At 41.3% G+C, this 21,133-nt stretch overlaps 1 pseudogene; it reads left to right on the top strand.

The window, feature by feature from the left end:
- The first annotated feature begins 9,192 nt into the window (after positions 1 to 9,192).
- Positions 9,193 to 9,514, top strand: LOC147455678 (uncharacterized; annotated as a pseudogene).
- Positions 9,515 to 21,133: the final 11,619 nt, after the last annotated feature.

The following is a 21,133-nucleotide window of genomic DNA, read 5'->3' as shown; positions in this document are numbered from 1 at the left end:
ACTTTTTGAAATTTCTTTTTTTTAAAGAAACTTTTCTCTTACGGGCTGCGCAAGATTGTTGACACTATAAATTTGATTACATTAAAATGAAGATGTACACATCCATTGTTAATTCATACTTTATCATAGGTAGAATAAATGGATTAATTGAAGCATTGATTTCATTGAGGCGAGTGGATCCAAATATCCTCCTTATGATATATTGAATCCTAAACTTAGTTGCAATGATTATATGAATGGATTGTCGAGCAATAGGCCTAAAAGGTTCATTGTTTTGATCGTGATTTATGTGCTACTCCTCCTTGTTGGTTTGAAGACCTCGTTCCTTCATATGGCCCTTGAGCACCCCTTCACCACTCCTTGTTTCTGCCTTTAAAACAAAATGAAAACGTGAACATCAAAAGAAGTTTCATAATTAATGATTGGAATTATAATTGGATTGGGTGATGCTAGTATTTCTCTAAGTCTTTCTACACCAAACATAAAAACAATGCGTTGCTGGAAAAAGACTTTTCTATCTATGTGAACATTTACTCTAATGTGTTGTGAAAAATGAAATGGATAGATGGGAACTCCATTGTTCATTACTAAAAAATTTCAAGGTAACTTGGAAATATGTTTCTCCGTGGGGGCACCACTTTATGAGGGCTAGCTTTTTAAATGGGGCCTCTAAACCCAAACCAATGGGCCTACCCTCACAAAATGTTCGTAAAGAGGTACGCACACTACTTGGGGCACCACCTTCTTTTGGGAGTGGAGAAGGAAACCAATCAAAATAACACTTGCACTCACCCACTCAAGCAACACACTTTGAAAACCCCCTTACTCTATATACACTTTGGACACTTGAACACCATCAACGATTATGCAACCCAATCCCGTGCATCAAAATGAAATATGCAATTTGTGGAATAGCATTCACCTTCTCCCCATAAGAATACCCATAATACATCCAAACTCTTCCTCTCTCAAGCACTCATCAAAAAATCATGCGCACAAGACTTGCCTCTCAAACACACAAGAGAATCACTTACATCAAACTAACACACTTTGCATAGAGAGCTCATCTCCATCTATGCAATGCCGTGACACAAATAAAATCACCATGAGAGGTAGCCACATGCCTATGTAATGAAGCAAAAGAGAGTTGGAGTGATAAATTTCTTTAGACCAATTGAATAAGTGTGGAGAAACAAACCAATGGTAAATTGAGAATAGAACACTTACTTGATTTCTCACACACCTTTTAAGGGGAGGACAGACACTGGGTAACCATCACGAATTGCGACACTTGAAAGTTTTGAAGATGATTTCATGATCATTAACATAACCATGAGAGAGATCATTATGTATTTACAAGTTATTGAGGTGCTACAAATGATTTATTGGGTTGATGGAGTAAGAGATTGTAGAATGGAAAGAGTGGAGAATAGAGTTTGCACTTCCTCCAAAGAGGAGGGTTAGGAGGGAGGATTTGAAAGAGGGAGAGTTGGGGTTTTCTCTACTATTGATCAAGAAACAACATGAAGTTGAAAATATAGGTGTGTGTCCTTGAGTCTCTCCAAGGGGGGCTATTTATAGTTGTGTAGGAGTGGGATTATGCTACACTTAATTAGAGTAAGTGATTAGACCTAATCAAGTGTCCTTTGACCACTCATTGAATATTGGACATAAAAGGGACTATTTATTCACCAAAAATATCATTTTAGACCGTGAAGGCTCCATAGGGGTGCATAATGTAGGTGGGCCCCACCATGAGGCCCTACGGGTGGCTCCTGCGGGGAATCTCAACTTGTCTGTCTTGGCATTTTAGAAAGCATCTTTAGGTTGGTCCCATCACATGCAAGTGACCTTGAACACTCATTGCTCTTCTAGAAGATGAGTAGGGGAAAAATAAGATCTCACCCTCTTGATTTACTTGATTTACAGTTCCCTTTTGCTGCGAATCTGACAGATTTACACTATTTTGACCATAACTTTTTACTTGTAGCTTGGAATGACATGCTTCAAAAGGAAAAATTGACCTTCTCAACATGTTGATATGCATTTGGACTATTCTTCACGCCCATGCACCAAGGAATTCGGTTTGGAAGGTCCACACTAGGCTAGGGAACCTTTTGCTTCCAAGTCTTCTTGTATGGGTCCTTTGCTTGTATGCATCCAAGGGGAATCCTGCTTTTTCAAAAGGCTATGATGCTTAAACAAATAGAGGAGGGCCCAATATTATTTGCTTGTGAAAAGAATATACAATTGGAGTCTTTTTGAAAGGAGAGAAACTATATGTATATTCTTAAGAGATATTGGGCCACCTATGTAGGGGGCATAGAAGACTTGTAGAGAGGGACCATAATCTTTGGTAAAGACAAGTGGAGAGTTGATTTCCATGGGAATTTATCTATATGGGGTGGAAGATGGATATATTATTTTTCTACTACTAATTCACAAGAGGTAAGAAAGTTTGGGGGTATATAGTTGGTTATTGTATGCTTATTCTATTTACAAAGCAAAAAAGAAAAGGGTGGTAATATAAATATATGACTAAGGTGACATTTTTGGGAAGAGTATAATGTATGTGTCGCCACAAAGGTTGAACGAAGAGGGGGAATGTACTCTAGATAACTTAATAACGCAGAAAAATATATACACATATGAGGAAGAGGACGTTGAGTAGGCTGACAAATGTTGCAAAAAGATGGTTACCATTTTATGCCACTCAATGGTATTTACAAAACCCTTCATTTCGGCGAGATGGAAACTGTGGGGAGAGAGAGAGAGAGAGAGAGAGAGAGAGAGAGAGAGAGAGAGAGAGACTATAGTGCATTCTCTAAGGAAATTTCATGTGTGCGGAGATCCTGCTCCTTTGCATAGTGACCCTTGGAGTTACTGTGTGTGCATGACTTCTCTTCAAGTGCTGACTGTCCATGATAGTGACCTCTTAGTGCTCTTTTATAGGTGCAAGTTGCTTAGTTTATATAAAGGAGTTAGATTTAGGGCCCTAAGCTGGAGAGACAAAGCAAGCAGCCGACGGTTGACCGGTGCTTTGTTTTTGGGGAAATAAGAAAATTATATTCTCCTAGGTGGGCCTTTGTGACCATCACCTAGAGAGAGGTGGAATATACAAATGTTTTTGTTTACAAAGTCTGGCTTGGAAAATGGAAAATGAATTACCCTATGGATGTACTGAGAAAGTGCATCGTGAATGAGATGTCGGAAAGTCTTAGGCTTGTTTTGGTGTAGCACGCTCGTCAATTTCGGTGCTGATTGCGGCATGCCTTTGGCATCATTCTTTGATTTGCTGTCATCATCGCGTGTTTTTGGTCCTTTGTTTGGCGATGCATTGATGTCCATTTTGTTTGCTTCTTTCTTCTTGTGTGTGCTGTGTGTGTGCATTGCTAGTGCATATGTGATGATGTGCATGTGCTTATGCATGTAGTGTATGTGTGTGTGTATACATGTGCTTGTGAGTGTGTGTGTGTTTGTGTGTGTGTGTGTGTGTGTGTGTGTGTGTGTGTGTAAAGAGAGAGTTGAATTTATTTTCCTCCTTGCTGTCGACACCATAGGAGAGAGAGAGAGAGGGAGATAGAAAGAGAGCTGAACAAGATGGTGTGTGTCCTATGTGTGCATGGAAAAAGAGAGAGAGAGAGAGAGAGAGAGAGAGAGAGAGAGAGAGCTTTGCCTTCTTACTGTTCACACACACACACACACACACACATAGCTTTGCCTTCTACTGTTGACACACACACACACACACACACACAGAGCGCGCGCGCGAGAGAGAGAGAGAGAGAGAGAGAGAGAGAGAGAGAGAGAGAGAGAGAGAGAGAGAGAGAGAGAGAGAGAGAGAGAGAGAGAGATTTTCCTTCTTACTATTCACACACACACACACACATGCACTTATGATAATGGATGAGAGAGAGAGAGGGACATAGATCTTTGCTTTCTTGCTACCGACATAGAGAGAGAGAGAGAGAGAGAGAGATAGAGAGAGATAGACTTTATTATCATCCTTGGAGTTCAAATAAGACCTATGGGACCAAAGTTACATGTGATGTAGTATGTGTATGGCTGATGAGTGACTCTCGATGCTCCAAAATTGTGGTAGCCCACACTTTGGCTGGGAGAGGAAAGTGTGTAGGTCTAAGTTATGGCTGAAAATGTGAGAGAAGCAAGTTCAAATGTGACCCTCAGCACTCTAGTAGTGTGTGGTACTCAGACTCTCGAACTTGCACTGAGCATAATGTGCACAGTCAGTTTGACTCTTCTCCATTGCCCCAATGCCCTATCTCGCATCGAAGGAAATGGGAGCTAAGCCGAATGGCTACGATAGTGTGTATCACCAACAAGGGGATAGGTTCAAGCATGTAAGTGTGAGTACGGTTTCCGCTTTCAGCAAAGAACATGGTTTTTTAGTTGGCGGCAATATGGGTGGTGTAGTGTGTCATAATAATCAATATCTAATTCTCCTAAATGATTTTCTCATGTTAAACTGATCATTTAATACGGGAAAGTGCCAGGGGAGAAAAAGCTAGAATATTGGTTAAGCTAGCAGACCGGCCACAATAGGGATCCAAAGGAGGGAAAATAGGGATCCAAAGGAGGGGACATCTGCAAAAGAGCCATGTGCAACAATGGGCTAAAAATACCCTAAGGTTCAGCCCATTAAGACTTCCAAAATGCTAAGGTTCCAAAATTCAAATGTTGTGTCCAAAGGGTTAAAGCTTAGGATGAATTGGGTGGTTTGTGTGCTCTCCAAAGTCAACACACATCCCTACACATGAGGGGGTGAGCCCTAAAGGTAGGGGATGAGAGAGAAAGCCACAGACACACACACAAGCCCCCTTTACACAAAGGGAATGAAGGACACATGTCAGATGCCTAAGCTAGTTGCTCCCAAAATGTGCTCAATTCCTATTGGATGACCCTTGAAGTGGACCAATGAGAATTAAACTAAAGTAAATTTAACCTAATTAATTTTAAAACACTTAATAAAAAGAACCAATGAAAATTAAGTCTCCTAGATGATTATTGGACAGCCCGTGAAGGGGTCTAATAGGAATTGAGCAGCCCAATGGGCTACTTAATTCCTATTGGTCAGAATGGGGAAAGGTCCAATGGGGATTTAATTCATTTAAATCAATTAAGTTTAATTGATTAGGCTCTCACAAAAGGGGAAAGGGGGACACATGTCAGAAGGCTATCACTTATGCTACTTAATAGCCATTGGCTTGACTTGGGGAGGTCCAATGGGGGAAAAGCAAGAGCAAATAGCAAGAGGGCTCGCCCAAGAGAGAGAGGGGGCTGATTTTTGCAGGGCATTATCACACACACACTCACACAATCTGATGTGTGAAGAAAGAGAAGACTATGTCTTCCCAAGCTTTAATGGAGAGCTCATCACCTACTCCAAGCTTGTGAGATAGAAGCCTACATCGACACACTCTTGGCATGTGGATGCAAATCCAACCAAGAGCCAAGCTTCAATGCATGCTCATCTCCTCTACCATGCTAATTACTAAGCTAAGCTATGCTAATATGAGTGATTATGTGAGGAGATGTACATCTTTCTCGTAAGATACTCCTTCTTCCTCTTAATCTACTCTCATACCCTGCTAGCTCTCACCATCTTCGAAGGTGTGTGAGGTCTTGGGTCTGAGAACGGGGATAATTCAAGTTGTGTTTGCTAAGTGTTTTGCTTAGTGCATGAAGCTTTCATCTTCATTGCACTAGCTAGTCTTGAAGGAACACAAAGAATTGTATTGTACAATGTCTCTCTTGATGGGAGAAACCATAATACAAAGCCTTTTGGAGGGGGGACCGGCTCCATGAAAATCCGGTCCTCAACTGTTGTCAATAGCTTAATTTCTCTCTCTTTTGAAAGTATTGTTGATGCTATCTAACTAGGTGTTATTCTTTTTGTTGGTCTCTCCACCCAAGCACTCTTGTAATTCTCATTAGGAATCTATTCTAATGAAATGCCCACTATGTTCATGCTAATTTCTGCTACACACAAGTTATTAGGCCATTAAATATTACATTGGTATGAAGCATGACCCATTGGATTTCTCCCAAGCCGTAATACATTGGCGTTGTAGAAAAGTTTCATTCACTTGGGAGTCAATTGAAACATCATGTAGCAAGTGTAATGCATCCCATATCCCAAACCACTTCTTTATGTCTTGCATTCATCCCGTGCTCAAGATCTTTCTTTTATGCGTCTTTTGAACTTTTTTTCTTGCTTCCCATGCAATTGTAGGAAGGGTTTTGACGCATCTTTATCATGCACTCCACAACCCCTTCCATGCCCGTAACCTCAATTGGAAGACATCCTCACTAAAGAAGTAGGAGCATATATGGTGTCTGTGTCTTCACTTGGAGAAAGTTTGTAAGAAAACACTTTTGGACATTCTCAAACTCTTTCCAAGTAGACTTTGAGATGCTCCCTCCTCACACTTCAACTCCATAAAGAAGAACCGGTGTCACCAATGCATCAAAGATATACTTCTTGAGAACCCAACACTTGATGTTTCCCGCATTACACATGTTCTCAAATGCATAATATGCTCTCTTTCCCGCTTCCAAATGATGCATAGCACATTCATGCCACTTGTGATTGGACATAACTGCAAGGCCAAGGTACTTAAAGCTCTCAACAACTTCAAGTTTTTTATTGTTTTACACAATGCATGACTTCTCCTTATGGTTGGTTTGCACAAGCATAACCTTTGTTTTGGATTCATTCACAATCAGCCCACTATGCAAGAAAAAATTATCAAGGACAACCATAAGCTTTTGTGCAACTTCTAAGCACTACATCATCCGCATGCAACAAAAGCATGATTACCGCATTGCAAATAGTGACCTCTTCAATGCCTTCTTCTTGCATAAAGTCAAGTACCATTTGTTCCAATTGATCGATGTATAGACCAAAGAGAGTTGGTGACAACGGACACCCTTGTTTAACCCCAATAGTGCTTACAAAAATTTCTGAAATTTCTCTTCCCATGTGCAATTGACAAATCACCTTCTCATAGATTCAAGAAGCCGTAAGGATAAACTCACTCGGCACTTGGAATTCTTTCATCCTTCTCCACAAATTGTTACGTGGAACCATCTTTCTTAAAGTCTACAAAACAACAATATAATCGCTTGCCTTTCAACATATTTTCCTCCATGAGAACACGAAGAGTGACAAGATGATCAATGGTGCTATAGCATCGACGAAAACCCGCTTGTCCCTTTGCACGCTTGTCATTATCTTCAGCTCAATCACTGAATTTCATCTCCATTATGCACCCAAACAACTTTGCCATAAGAGACCCTATCATTACAGTCCAATAGTTGTTTACAATCTTTACATCCCCTACTTTATGCAAAGGCTTAACCCAATTAGTACTCCAATCATAAGGCATACCATGTTGAAGTGCAACATTGAACATATCACACATCCACTCATGGATAAAATCTCCCGTCCATTTGATCATCTCTGGCTTGATACCTTGAAGGTCTCCCGCTTTGCGAGCGCCCAATTTTTCAAGCCCACCGCATGTATCCTCAATAGTAAAAAAAAGAGGTCATACATGGGCGTGAACCATAAAATGGAATTTTTTTAGCATTTTCTTGCTCATATAATTGCCTACAATGTGTGTACATCTCCACAAGACTCAAATTACCAAAATTTTCAACCCGCTTGCCCCTCAAGTTTTCCAAAATCTTCCACATGCATGTGCCTTTTCTTGGACTTGAAAAAGTTGTTGCTTTACTTCTCATATTCTTCTCTTCTTTTGAATCAATGTCTTGTATGTATGCAAATGACATTGATAGTTGTCTTTGTCCATAGTTGCATCAAGCTTTGTCAAGGACTTTCGAGCATCTTGACATTCTTTATCAAACCACCTTTTGCGTGATCTATCTTTGATACCATAGAGATGCTTTATAACAAACCATTTTTTGACACAAGAACAAATAACTTTCTTGAGAGCTTCCCATTTAGTTTCCAATGGTGCATCATATTGAAGCTTCTTCATCCATAATTCTTGCTCAACCATTTCAATATACATTGGTGTCCGTTTGAAATCCATACATAGTGATAATTTCTCTTTCCTTTGGCTGAGATTATTATGCTTAGTTGCTTCTCCACATGAAAGGTCAATACATAAGGTGCGATGATCAAATTCCGGGGCCCATTGTCCAAACATAAAACTCTTGATGCGATACATGATGGCTTCAAAGAGTAGCATATAGTCAATCACATTGTCCCCATTATGTCTCCTACATATAAATCCATTGGTTTCACTCCACAAACATACACCATTGGAAATGAGCATACCTGTGCTATTACACATGTGTAAAAGTAACTTTCCATAGTGATCAAGTTCTTTCTCATCCATTGAAGAACGATCATACAAGTGAACTTCCTCCAACTCCCTTGAGATGTATGGCACATCAAATTATTAAGTATCATGTTGCAATGTTTTTGTGCAAGCATTCATATCCTCAAATACAATAACATCACCTTAACCTTTGAAATAAGCAATGTCCTCTTCTAAATCAAAAAGTGGATAATCTCTATCCATGCAAGCATAAAAAGGGAGAATCATGATGAGGAATGTAGCAACCGGCTACAAAAATGGGTGCTCTTTTTGGTGTCATAGTTTTCAGCCATACATAATGTTTGTAGTTTTCATCTTTCACAATTGATGCAAAAACTTGCAATCCTTTCTTAACCATAGCCTCTCGGCCCCTCTCAGCAACTGTTTGCAGCCCCGTCACAAACCAACGTCGATCTACCACTGCCCTGCAATCCGGCACAATATCATACACAAAATACAAAAGCAAGGCAAGATAGACCAGTTCAAATGTTTGTAAAAATAAATACAAACCTCTGCAAAAGTACTGCGAGTCAAACACAAAAGAATCGCAGCAGCGCCGGCGAATAAGAGCGCGGATTAGTCATCACCCTGTGGAAGCGGCGGTAAGCAAGGCGTGATCGGTGAGCAGAGAAACACGCAGACGTCGGCAGGTAAAGGCACAGCGGCTGATGCCGAAGCTAACATAAATGCTTGCACTACCTCTCGGCCCCTCTGAGCAACTGCTTGCAGCCCCGTCGCAACTAACCCACGTCGATCTACCACTGCCCTGCAATCCGGTACTGTTTCATACACATCATATGCAAGGCAAGATACATAAGTTCATATGTTTAAAGGTATACAAACCTCTGTAAAAGTGCTACGAGGCAAACATAGAACACTTGCAGCACCGCCGACGAATAACAGAACTGCAGCAACATGCCCGAACTCCATCACCCTGTGGAAGCGGCGGGAACCAAAGCCCAATGGGCGAGCCAGTGGAGTGGATGGTGGGAAAAGCAGCAGAGTCTGCAACGGATGTAGTCTATGTTGCTGAGAGCGAGATGCCAGGACTTATAGACAAGGCGGCATTGCAGCGCATTAGAGAGGTTGAGAAAGTTGAAGAAGATGTGGTGCAGCGCATCGGTACACTCCTGCCAAGCGATTAGAGAGGGGGGTGTGCACGAAATTTTCTCTGTTCTGATGGGCACAATAGCAAAACGCACCAAGGCTGATGCCGTGAAGATCTTCTTTTCCTACACTCTCCCTGGTTCCGTGAAACAGGACGATGGAGCATCAAGGAGCTTGCAGTGGCTTCGAGTGGCGTCTTGAAGATCTGATACAAGAAAAAACGAAATATGCCAAAGCACAGTGAGAGAGAGAGAGAAAAAGAGAGAGAGAGAGAGAGAGAGAGAGAGAGAGAGAGAGAGAGAGAGAGTGTGAGGAAGCCAACCTTCGAGCTCTGTGGGAGCAAGTGACTGCAGAACTTTGCCCAGCAGAGCACTCCGAGGCTCACTGCCTTGAAGTGAGCAACCCTGTCGAGCTCGCCATCCCTCAGGCCTCAGCGGCTGAGACTGCAGACGACGAAGAAATGCTCAATGGCCAAATGATGAGCTCCCCTTGAAAACCTAGACGGCGTACCTTATCACTCCCTTCAAAAATCATCATAACCCAATAAAAATCCTACACGTCGGCCTTACCTCTACCAACCACCTAGGATACCCATTCCCAACCACTTTAATCACAAGGGGTTTTAGATCTTTTCGCAGGTAAAAAAAGAAGGCGTTAATTCTAACAATCTCACTTTAAACTGGGAAAACTGGTTTTCGCGCCTCTTTTGACACTTTAAAGCGGAAAAAAAAAACGATTTGTGAATGTTTTGTGTTGAGCAATGACGACGCCGTCGTTGTGCAAAGTGACAAAACAAGAGTATTTATACTTTGAATGAATAATTTTTTGTACTATCTTGACTTTTTATACATAAATTTTTACCACGTGTCAAATTTTCACTACTTATTTTTCTCAACTTTCTTTTTCTCACTTTCCACGATATCGTCACTTCAAAGTGAGGAAGAAGGTTGAAAAAAGGGCCTTTTCCTCATGTTGAGAAAAACTCTAAAACTCATGCCACAAAGTGGTGCTTGATAAAAAAACCACAAAATAAACATAAAACAAATAAAAAACATTTTAGTCAGCGAAAAGAGAAGTGATCTCTATAGCCTTTGCCTTTGGGCAGGCCAAAAAGCGGGAGGAGGCGTCAACTCGAGGAGTAGCGCGAGGATAAAAGACTACGAGCAGGAGGGGGCTGCCATCTGGAAACGAGGCCGAGGTATCCCCAGGCATGGGCGGCGGCAACTGCAGCAGGCTGAGAGCGAGAGACAGGAGGAGGCTGCCATCTGAGCAAGGAAACGAGGCCGAGGTATCCCCAGGCATGGGCGGCGGTAACTGCAGCAGGCTGAGATCGAGAGACAGCGCTCCATAAATTGCAGCAAGAGCGAGGGCCGACGAGCCAGTTTACAGAGTTGTGGCAGGGTTTGACGAAGGTGCACAGAGGGAGGAGATTAAAAGCCGTGCCGAGCAGCTGTCGAGCAGAAGAAAAAGCAAGGCGCTGTGGAGAAGAAGAGCAGTGCTGCCTGTAGCGCAATCAAAAGATGTTGACGAGATTTTGGGCCAGCGTGAAGTCGGCTCTGAGGTCGTCATCGAGGGCCGGAGTGAGGAGGATTGTAGAGCTTCGAAGAGAAAGCCGGGCTGCCGTAACTGTAGCAGCGTAGTAAACAAACGGTCGAGCAAGGAGAACGAGAACGAGGCTAGCGAGGAGCTGGCAAGGAAGTCTGCAAGGGACGTGAAGTCGGCTGAGTTGCAGGGTAGTTTACAAAAATAAAGCAACAAGCAGCGTATTGTTTTAGGGGACGGAGCCACGATCAAAAGAGAGAGCAGTTGGTTTGATCGTAAGAGAGTTGCAAAGAGAAGTGAACTGCGGAGGGCCTAGACCAAGAATGAGTACATGCTTGGGTGCAAGGTGTATCCATCGAAGAGACCGAGGAGCCGGCACACGAGTCAACTGATCATAAAGAAGGGAATACCTTGGAGACGAAGTTATGACGTTGGAGACTCGGATTTTTTTTAGCAGTTTTTAGAGGTATGCTTGAGTTCAAAGAAGACCGAAGCAAGTGATGGTAAAGTGAGTGCACGTTGTCGGGGGATATGTGTTCGAAATATGAGCCGGTGCAGGCGCCGGGCTTTTGGCTGTGGGAGGTGCGAGAGACTAGATGCAAGACACAAAGCAAAAGACTAAGAAAACACCTTAAATGCTTAAAAATTGACAACCAAATTTTTTTAAGCTGCTAATGATTAGCCAAAGTGAAATTCGATTACAAATGTTTGTCGTTAACGGCATTGATGGTGTTAGGAAAGTTTAATGCTCTCAAATTAGACCACGATTGTACATTTTCCACTTATGCCTGCCTTTAGAGCCATTTGAAGTTGATTAGGACGTACATATATGGCAAAATTCCTTGCTTGATGCCCTTGTAATTCCCAATTATGGTAGAGAGGGGTTACTCTCTCCCCTTCTTGCCTTACCGCTCCCTTATCTTGCTGCTTAACCTCAGACTCTCTGAATGCTTCCCGATTACAACGTCTCAGCTTGCCTCTCTTTGCTTGCCGAGCTCCAACATCTGCTCTTGCCGATTTTCCCTCGCCTTATCTTTCCCTTGCTGAGATCTTCTTACTCTTGAGTGAGAGAGTTCCTAGCTTTTTCGATTCAATTGTGAGCTTGAAGCCGAGCCTCATTCCCTTTTGCCTCCTCTTGATTATGGCCGAGAGAGGGAGAGAACGTTGTGCTCTTCGAGTCTTGGCTTCCTCTTATGGTTCAAGGTCCTGAGAAAGAGAGAGCAAGAGACTTTCCTTGCCTTGGCTTCCTAGAGAGAGAGAGAGAGAGAGAGAGAGACCTTCTTGCTTCGGTTCTCAAGCCCGCCAAAGAGAGAGCGCAAGAAGCCCGTGCTTTTCAACTTCGTTCCACTCTCCTCAATGTTCTCCCAAAAATCTTCCTCTATTGCTCGTGCTGTCCCAAAAAAAAATAGGCCTCTCCAATTTTTGCCTCAGCCCATCATTCATGGCGCCGTGACTGATGTGGTGAGGGACGCGGCATGATGACGTGGTAGGCAGCGACTCGAGCGAGGTTGTTTCTGCCGTAGCTAGTACCAAATTCCATCGCCATGGCATGCCGAACATTTTTCATCTCAGACTCATCCGACCGCTCTACGGCCCGGCGCGAGCACCACCTTCTCAGGTTGCACCCCTGCGCGTCATCTGCTCGCCATGCCTTTCCTCTCCTTCCCTTTTCTTTCCCACAACACCCTTTGGGCCCTTATTGGGCGGGCGCCCTGCTTTTTAATTGTATTGGCCTCCTTAAGCTTCCACAGGCTTTTAAAACACAAGCAAAGGTAACTAACTATATCTGGGGAGAGTCCCTCAAATTGCATCCTATCAAAGCATTTCAATGCGGCTTCACCTTGGCCATCCCGAGCATACCCTTCAATAAGCACATTCCAAGTGAGTACATCCCGAACAGGAATCTTGTCAAGCACTTCTTGTGCTTTTCCAAGTACATTACATTTGGCATACATATAGGCACTTTATTTGGCATGCGGCATCAATCAAGGATTTGCTCTGCAAAAAAAAAAAAGGCATCATATTTGGTACACATGCCGGCCAAGGCAATGCCAAGCACGACATCGCTCTCAAGCAGTCCTTGACTAACAATATCTTCGTGAATTTTATTGTCCATACCAACATCTCGAATAATGCCAAAAATTACCCAGCTGATCAAGAGTGCCGACAACTGACATCGTCCTCTGCCTGACAAGCCGTAAATCCCTTTAGACTTCTCAAACTACATAAAATGCATACAAACCCTATCGAGGCTGTAGAATTCCCGGATGGCACACCGACCGAGTGGACTGGACTAGTGCGAAACCGGCTGTAGCATTAAATGGCCTAAAAACTTGTGTGTAGCGGAAATTAGCATGAACATAATGGGAATTTCATTAGAATAGATTCCTAATGAGAATTACAAGAGTGCTTGGGTGGAGAGAGCAACAAAAAGCATAACACCTAGTTAGATATATAATGAACAATACTTTCAAAAGAGAGAGAAATTAAGCTATCGACAAAAGTTGAGGACCAGATTTACATGGATCCGGTCCCCCTTCCAAAAGGCTTTGTATTATGGTTTCTCCCATCAAGAGAGACATTGTACAATACAATTCTTTGTGTTCCTTCAAGACTAGCTAGTGCAATGAAGATGAAAGCTTCATGCACTAAGCAAAACACTTATCAAACACAACATCAATTCTCTACGGTCTCAGACCCAAGACCTCACACACCTTCGAAGATGGTGAGAGCTAGCGGGGTATGAGAGTAGATTGAGAGGAAGGAGTAGTCTTCCGAGAAAGATGTACATCTCCTCACATAATCACTCATATTAGCATAGCTTAGATTAGTAATTAGCATGGTAGAGGAGATGAGCATGCATTGAAGCTTGGCTCTTGGTTGGATTTGCATCACAAAGCCAAGAGTTGTTGGTGTAGGCCTCCCTTCTCACAAGCTTGGAGTAGGTGGTGTCCCCCTTATGACGTGTGTCCCCCTTTCCCCTTTTGTGAGAGCTTTATGTAATTAATAAATGCAACTAAACTCTCATTGGACCCCTTTGCCTCCTGGCCAATAGGAATCAGGCAAGCCATTGGGCTGCTGAATGCTCATTGGACCCCTTGGGAGACTGTCCAATAGTCTTCTAGAGAGCTTTCTCTTTGGTTATTTTATTAAGTATTTTTAAATTAATTAAACTAGATTTACTCTAGCCTAATTCTCATTGGTCAACCTCCAAGGCCATCCAATAGGAATTGGGTACACCTTGTGGGCATCTGGGCTAGGGAGCTGACATTTGTCCCTCATTCCCTTTGTGTAAAGGGAGCTTGTGTGTGTGAGAGACAGTTTCTCTCTCATCCCCTACTCCCAAGGCTCGCCCCCTCCTATGTAGGGATTGATAAAGAGTTTTGGGACACACACAAAGCATCCAATTCCCCCCATGCTTGACCTTTGGACACAACCTTTGAATTTTGGAACCTTAGCATTTTGGAAGTCTTAATGGGCTGAACCTTAGGGTCTTTTAAGCCCATTGTTGCACATGGCTCTTTTGCAGATGGCCCCCCCTTTGGATCCCTATTTTCCCTCCTTTGGATCCCTACTGTCATTAGGAAAAATTTGGACTAAAAAATGGGCCTTGTAAGAATTGTTGATGTGGCATAGATTTCAAAATGTGGGGATCGGTAATTTTTTTGCAAATAAGATCCACACTTGTCGGAGGTTGGATATTTAGAATCTACTCTTCAAATGTTATCTATTGATATATAGCATGCATGTATCGGACATTGCCTTCATGTAGATCTAGAAAAAGGTGATTTTAGATTACCGTAACGGTAACAAAACCTGGCTGATTGAAAAAAAATGGCATAACTTTCATAGAAGTCATCCAAACGTTTCGGACCTTGAATCAATTTTTCAAGAACTTTCCAATGATAGGTCATATCATGGGGTTCTAAGAAATATTTAGAGGGGTCTACCGGGTTGCTTTCTTTTGTACAACTTTGATGATGTGGCACTTTTAAAAGGCTCAAAAATGAGTTCAAAATTTTCCTAATGTGGCTGGTCTGTTAGCTTAACCAATATTCTAGCTTTTTCTCCTCTGGAACTTCCCCATATTAAATGATCAATTTAACATGAGAAAATCATTTAGGAGAATTAGATATTGATTATTATGACATTACCTCTCTCTTGAAATCATAGTCGTCCTCGACTATGGGGTAGAGAAGATAAAGCATATTCATTAGTCCTTTTCTTAGCGGGTAGAGGATCCCTATGTTACCCTACAACATCATTCCACAATGGATGACTAGTCCATTTGGCGCTTGAGAGCCTGAGGTTGCCGCAAGCATGTCTGCACATTAGTCCTATCAATCTTCCATAGTAGAGTGACAAGCTCTACTTGGTGTTTGGGAGACGTCGTCTCCGCAAACTTGATCTAGGCATGCATACTACTTCATTTTTGTGCACAATAAAGAAAAAGAGAGTCTTATAAGACAATGACGTTGTTCATTTTTAACATTTTGTACATTTGCTTACTCTTGGGAAGCATTGAAAAGGTTTAGGTTATCCTTTAATTGTATGTCTTGCATCCATCTAGCATCTTCAAAAGGATAATTCTTAAACTTAATAAAATATCGTTGGATAGTCTTACTGCCTCTTAGTACCTTGTCTTCATGTCGGAGAATGGACTCGGGTTGTAGCACCTCTTCTTGGTCCTCGATCTCCGGTGGGTCTTCAGTAGTTAGTTCTTCAGGTGGCTCTCCTTTGTAAGGCTTTAATAGGCTCACATGGAAATCATTGTGTATGAGCCAATAATTGGGCAACTTGAGTTGATAGGCCATCTCATTGATTGGCCTAAGAATCTGGATGGGACCATAGTATCTTTTTGCTAGTTTAGCATAGTACTTTTGGTGTCCCGTAGGATTCTTGCCCGTTGTGTGCCGTAATCGAGCCTTGAGAAATTTTAATAAGATCCAATCATTTTCTTTAACACTAGGTTGGTAACCTAACAGGACATAAAAGTGTCCTTTCAGGGTTTTGAAAAAAACCTTCAAAACCATAGTAGATCCACTCATTTTGTAAAATCCTTTCATGAGGTTATAGTACAAGGCCTACTACACATGGAAAAAATAAGAAACTTGTAAAATTTCTCATCTTTTGGTCACACCAAGCCTCCAAAGTTGATGGACCAGTACATTTTCATCAAAACAGTCATTTCTTACGTTTTGTTGCATAAAAATAAGATTAGGGATTTTTGTAGGACTTGAGATAAATTCCCTAGTTAACTTCAATGGGTTGGTGATCAGAACATATGATTGCTTCTCACTCACTATTTTTTGTTTTGCCAAAAGAAATAGGTACGCAAAAGTTGATTTTTTACCATTCTACAAACCTATCATCAAAGTTTCTATAGCCACGCTCAATACAAATAATATATGCATGTTTTCTTAGTCCCCTATTGCCCTTTAGGTTCATAAGGAGCCATGGAGCATGTCAAAAGAATAATACATCTCTTACCAAGGGGAATCTTGGGGACAAAGATGAAGTGCTAAATACAGCAAACATGAAAAAACTGGGTTCAACATTATGAGTTGTATAATCCCATAGAAACTATTCAATATCTAGCCAAATTTGATCCTTATGACTAGATATGGTTACTACCTACAAAATGCATGTAGTTGTCACAAGAAAATAACAATATTGGAAAAGTTATACTTGATATACTAGAATGTTTCGTTTTCTTCTATAATTGAAAAAATCAATCATCGTTGTCTACTATGCAAAATAGGGTATTAGGTGCCCCAAAACTCAAGGAATAATAGCTTTATGTTACAATATGCGACATAGAAAATCTAAACTGCATTTGGATATCATGAAAGCCACCAAAAAAATCATAGAAGAGCTAAAATTGGCTAAAAAACAGGATTTGATAATTTTTGTAATTTGGTCATAACTTACAACTTTAACATTTATTTCTCCCTAGAAGCATCAGGACATGTTGAGGACTACTAAAGATAGTTCTTTAGCATTATAGACCTCACAAACATGAATTCTAGAGTGGTATAGTTGCAAAAAGTTGAAAAAAGCCAAAAACTGGACCCGTTTTTTCACACAGATTAGGTTGTGAAATGTTGTGCAAGGACAAGGTTAAAGATGGAATTGATATTCCAAAAAAATGTCGAGTTTTTTTCAGCTCATGAGACAACTTTCTAGAGTACAGATAGCACCTCAAAATCCATTTTGAAACGCTTGACATAATTCAAGGAAAATGGTCACTTAACAGGACATAAAAGTGTCCCATTACCAACCTAGTGTTAAAGGCTTGGGCTCTTCTGTGCTTGTCAACAACAACCTTTTGCCTTTGTTGTGAGATAGAGATAGCATCCTTAATATTTTGAAAAGATTCTTGTAGGTCTCGGCTATACTCATCCGCAGCGAAGATCTTCCCATGTACCTTAAGGAGGAAGCGACTTTTTTATCTTCCCTCAATTACCTGAAAAGGTGCTTTTTTCGTGGAAGTATGTACAGTGTTATTGTAAGCATACTCCACTAAGGGTAAGTACTTCTCCCATTGGGATTTTTGATCTACTTCCGTTACATAGGTTTTTAGTAGATCGAGAATTGTTAGGTTAGCTATTTCACTTTGGCCATCCGTTTGTGGATGATAGGCCAAAGAGAAGTTTATCCTTGTCCCTAAATTCTCAAAGAGACCCTTCCAGAAATTACTCGTCATTCTAGGATCTCTATCCAACACTATGGACATTGGCAAGCCATGGTACTTGAAAATTTGTGAAATGAAGAGGGTTGCCATTTGATGGGCTTTGATTGTCTTTTTGACAGGTATAAAATGAGCTTGTTTACTGAACCTGTCTACTATTGTCCATATTCCTGTACTCCCATGAATAGACTTAGGCAATCCAAAGATAAAATCCATGGATATGCTCTCCCATGGTGATTTAGGGATTGGCAAGGGTTGAAGCAATCCAGGTTGCTTCCCTCTATCAAATTTTGTCTTTTGGCATGCCACACATTTAGAAACATACTCTTGTATGTTCACTTTCATGGTAGGCCAATAGAAATATGCTTCAATTCCCTTTAAGGTAGACTAAATCCCTCTATGCCCCGCATAAGGAGGATCATGAGATTCATACATTACTTTCTCACGTAGTGAGTTAGTAACGCATAGTCTATTGCCATAGAGAAGATAATCATCTTGTAAAGTAAATGGTTCTTCTTTCTTCCCTAATGCAAGGGCTGAAATCACATCTCTAAAATCGGGATCAATAGCATACTCATCATAGATCATTGTGAGTTGCTATGGAAACCGCATTTACTCTCGGCCGTCTTGAGAGTGCATCTTCTACTTGATTATGCTTGCCAGCAATGTGAGCAATATGAAAATGAAATTGCGAAATGAAATAGCCCACCTCATTTGTTTGTCGGAGAGCTTAGTTTGCGTCATGACGTACTTAAGACTTTGGTGATCCGTTCGCAGAATGAAAGGAGTCCCCAATAAATAGTGTTTCCATGAGTCTAAGGCATGTAGAATGGCAAGGAGTTCCTTTTCATATATGCCAAACGTGGTGCGAAATGCGGTCTTTACAATGTCTTGATCAGCTATCCTTATTTGATGATAGCCACTTTTTAGGTCAATCCTACTGAAGTAGGTTGATCCTTGTAGCTTATCAAATAGGTCTTCTACCCGTGGAACGGGAAACCTATTCTTGATAGTGATCCTATTTAGTGCTCTATAGTCGACACACATGCGATATGTGCCGTCTTTCTTTTGCACTAATAGCACAGGTGAGAAAAATGGAGATGAGCTAGGCCTAACCATGCCCTTCTCAACTAAATCATGCACTTGCCGCATAATCTCCTCTTGTTGAGCTTGAGAAACTCTATAAGGAGGTTTGTTAGGCGGTGAACTTCCTGGAAGAAGTTCAATTGTATGGTCATCATTACCTCGTTTAGGAGGTAGCTCATGTTGACGAGGGAGAAATACCGAGACGAGAGAAGGGAGAGGGAGAGAGAGAGAGAGAGAGAGAGAGAGAGAGAGAGAGAGAGAGAGAGAGAGAGAGAGAGAGAGAGAGAGAGAGAGAGAGAGAGAGAGAGAGAGAGAGAGAGAGAGAGAGAAATGACTCCACAATCTGCAAGCCCCAACGTGTGTAGAATACTCACACAGATGATGTATATATAGAGGGGACCCAAGTGCTATATATGGAGCTTGTGCTATATATAGAGCTCAACACCCCCACTCAAATAAGGGTCCCTAACTGTGGATGAAAAAACCCTTGGGGGACTCAAGGGAAAAACCCACAGCTCTATATACACCCACCGTTATATTAAAAATATCATTGAATTTACAAGGAATGCTTATGAGGAGCTACATCACTCCTACCAAGTACAACAATGGCCTTAAAAGGCTCAAGATTTCAACCTTGATAGTTTTTTTCCACATTTCATAAGCATGTGGATGTTTTGAAGATGTCTGCTCATCAAAGTACTCTAGACGGTGCCTAAAGCAATCCATATGGCTAGGAGTACTTGGGAAACTCCAGCAGATTGGTCATCGCTCCCTTGACAAATAGGTGTTATAGAACATTGATGGGTGCAATTCATTTGAACCTTGGAGGTGCACCTCAAGGGCCTGCAGGCACCAGAAAAACAAAAACCGCGAAGGACCTTGTTAAGGTATGGATTGTAGAGTTGTGTCTTATGGACGGGGTCCTAGAAATTTGCTTCATTTTATGAGTTTCAATTTGTGCTACAGTATTTACATGCAGACACACTCAAGTATACACTATTTTATGTAAGGTCCTTGACTCATTAGGTTGCAGCCCGGATGTGATGGCTGAAGACATCATTGTGGATAGTTTATGTCTAAGGTCTTGATGGAGACTAAGATGTACATTGCAATTGGAATCAATACAAGATTAGAGACCCATAAGCATCTAGGACATTGACCAATGTAGTCTTTGAGTGATGTGATGCATGCTCTATGGTGGTAGCATTGTGTGTATGGATAATCAAAGAGCATGTTTGCACGATGTCAGTGTCTGTTTAGGTGATGTTAGCCCATGTTTTATTGAGTAAGTTGGTCTCTACTCTCACGAGAGTAACGTCTAGCTTCCATGGCTTTGACTTCAATGGTGATGAGGAATGTCATATTTGGTTTATTCATGAGTAAGTTGGTCTTGATACTGACTGTAGGCTCTGCGATAAGTTTGTGAGAAGAGGTTGCAGTTTGCAAATCATATAGTTTCTTTCATTATATTTTGATTGAGATTATAGATTGAGATTTGATTGAACAGGCCCTTGAAAATCATGTAGACAGAAAATTGTAGGGGTTACGTTCTTAAAACTCTCGTGTCATATGTGAGGCTTATATTTCTAGCTGGACTTTATGAATTTGTAAACCATAGATTTTCTTTCATTATATCTTCGATTGACATTGTAGAATTAGACTGACTGAATAGGCCCTTAAAATCATGTGGACAAAATTGTTGGGCCGGGTTATGTTCTTAGAGCTCTTATGACGTACATGAGGCTTATGTTTTTAAGTAGACTTCGTGTCATATTTAATTATTGAATTCATTCAACAGAGACAAATTTTATACAAACAGACTTTGATCCCATGGATTTTAATATTGGTGCTTCATATCATGAATTGCTAGACGATGTGTTGAATATTTTAACTTCAATTTATGATGCTCCAAGGATTTGAGTATTAGTGCTTGATATGATGGTCTACTAGACATTGTGTTGAATAGTTTAACTTCAATTTATGATGCTCATGTAGTATTACTGCTTGATATGATGGTCTACTAGACATTGTGTTGAATATTTTAACTTCAATTTATGATGCTCATGTAGTGACATGACCAATATTGGAGAGTTTGATGATCTGATACCATGTTGACGAGGGAGAAATACCGAGACGAGAGAAGAGAGAGAGAGAGAGAGAGAGAGAGAGAGAGAGAGAGAGAGAGAGAGAGAGAGAGAGAGAGAGAGAGAGAGAGAGAGAGAGAGAGAGAGAGAAATGACTCCATAATCTGCAAGCCCCAAAGTGTGTAGAATACTCACACAGATGATGTATATATAGACGGGACCCAAGTGCTATATATGGAGCTTGTGCTATATAT

Source organism: Adiantum capillus-veneris, chromosome 6 (genome assembly GCF_014529385.1).
Source record: "Adiantum capillus-veneris isolate H3 chromosome 6, ASM1452938v2, whole genome shotgun sequence".
Taxonomy (NCBI): domain Eukaryota; kingdom Viridiplantae; phylum Streptophyta; class Polypodiopsida; order Polypodiales; family Pteridaceae; genus Adiantum; species Adiantum capillus-veneris.
This window is presented reverse-complemented; position numbering and strand designations above follow the sequence as displayed.